The sequence below is a fragment of the Triticum dicoccoides genome, chromosome 1B, assembly GCF_002162155.2.
Source record: "Triticum dicoccoides isolate Atlit2015 ecotype Zavitan chromosome 1B, WEW_v2.0, whole genome shotgun sequence".
NCBI classification, from domain to species: Eukaryota; Viridiplantae; Streptophyta; class Magnoliopsida; order Poales; family Poaceae; genus Triticum; species Triticum dicoccoides.
Window position 1 is genome coordinate 221,955,735 of NC_041381.1, and position 2,301 is coordinate 221,958,035.

General features: G+C 41.9%; 1 protein-coding gene across 4 annotated transcripts in view; it reads left to right on the plus strand.

Annotated features, from left to right (window-relative positions):
• LOC119329128 (peroxidase 42-like) overlaps window positions 1-2,301 on the plus strand; it is a 10,875-nt gene that overhangs the window by 5,159 nt on the left and 3,415 nt on the right. The gene's annotated exons all lie outside the window — the stretch shown is intronic.

The window sequence follows — 2,301 nt, forward strand, 5'->3', positions numbered from 1 at the left end:
CTATTGGATCATTCTTTCTTCTTCGTAGGGTATTCGGTCATCTCCTTCGACTTCCTCTTCCGCTGTGCCGCTGCCAACGCGTCCTTCACCTCTGTTCCAACATTTAGGAGTGGCGCGCGTGGGTATGGAGGAGTGCTCCTTCTGATGTTCTGGTGAGATGGGAGCATCGCTGCCACAATAATTGCCATCTGCTTCGAACGCACGGAACAGCGATGGTGCGTTCTTGCGGATGCCAAGCATGTTGCGTTGCGGCCCCGACGAAGTTGGGACGGTGGCCTGAGGAGAAGTATGAAAGCTATTTTAGCTGCCACTGGGTGTTACACTATTACTAGATAAGAATGAAAGCTAGAAACTACCTGGGGAGACGGGGCAGCGGCCGAAGCAGGAGAGTTGTCGGCGCCGGCCGTAGAAAACGGGGCTGGGCGCCTAGACAAAACCCGTCACATATGACTCGGGCCACATATGTGACGGGTACAGTCACATACGAGTGGTGGGCCCGGGTGTGAGACTCAGCCCGTCACATATGAGCTCACTTCACCGTCACATATGAGCTTATGGGCAAAATCGCATATAACTTTTTTTGTGGTAGTGAGAGGGACGGAATCAGGGGTGTCTGCCTGGACGGAACGAGATCCCCTCACATTGAACCAGATGGCCCACATGTCATACTCTTGCAATGTCAGGGTACTGTTCCCTGACATTGCTTCTTTCTACCATTGGATCCGTAATATAAGGTTAGGATCGCATACTGTTGCCGATCTACTGTGGATATCACTATTAGGGACTGGCACTGTAGATGAGAACTGTTGCCTAATCTTGTAGCAGAAACACATGACCTATATCAATTAATCTGAATCCAACAGCTGAAATATAGCAAGAGAATCCCTTGAAGGGATGGGTGGCAGCCGGACAGGAAGCCGCGAGTCAATAAGAAGGGAAAAAATATAAGAAAAAAAGGAGGCACCCACTGCCTATTGGGGCCTATGCAGTAGAGGAATTATACAGACTTAGTTTTTGGGTGTTTGACTTCGTGGTGCACTACTATTAGAGCCTCTAAAAAAATTTAGAGTACACTGCAAAATTGGGGCCTATGCAGTAGAGTTGTTTTTATATATCTCATTCTTTGAGCCAGTTCTCACAAGAACAGAAAAAACTAGGTAGAATCAAATTCTTAGATATGCCCTGCTGATATTTTGGCAACCCGGTTAAATAGTTAACCATTGTGAATAATTGTAATGCACTTGTTCGTTTGTTTTACTTGTATTCTTGGTTGTGTGATTGAGACATCCAATCAATGGTTTGAGACACTTACAATTATAAGCCGAGTCCTTTGGGCCTCTCCATTTGCGTGGTTTCCTATCATGATTTGTTAGTGCATGGTACATGCTTAGAAATCACCTCATCAACGCATAATATTTTCTGTTTTGCTATTTCTTAGGCATCTAAGAAACAAGAAAGTGCATTATTTCTAGGAATAGCCTCCGCATCCGCATCAAAGTTCATGCAATTTTCTATTTTTTGGTATAACATTTTTGTTTACCGTTTTCTGATTTTTTGAGTTACTAGTAACTTTAACAAAAAAAACCATGTGCAATTTTAAAAAGTTACAAATAACTATTAGAAAAAAATGTGTTTTCAACTTTGGAAAGTTAATAGTAACATTCAAAACTTATGTGTAACTTTTTGAATAATTATGTGTAACTATGTTGACTGACAAATAAAGAGTTTTTCTTATTTCTCAGTTAACTGACAGATAGATAGTAGACCCTAAGGTTTTATGTCTTAGGGTAGTGTTGTATCTAAAGGGTACTTCATTTAATAAATTTTAGGCTCAAAGCGAGTATGCCAACAATAAATGAATTAACGTGCCTAAGCTGTTGTGTAAGAATAGTATGCTAAGGGCACTCCAATGAGGCCATGGCAACGTCCCATAACTTGTGCCAACTCTGCAAAATCTTACTTGGATGAGAGAGAAATAAGAAAGAAAAGAGAGGTCGTATGTTAGACAACCAGCAATTATAACAAATATAATTATAACAAAATGGTCGGACCCTTCCCCGGACCCTGCGCAAGCGGGAGCTACATGCACCGGGCTGCCCTTTTGCTCCTTATCTCATTGTAGGTGTGGTCTGAATAGAAGAAAAAATGCAACAACATTTTATTGACAAACTTGCATAAAGATAATATGGACACCACAACCTTTTTTTTCGTAATTAATTGGAGTTCCACATCAAGAAAATGGCTAGCTGGACACTCTAAGGAACAATTCAAAGTGGAGCACCCTATACCCATGTTTTGGGT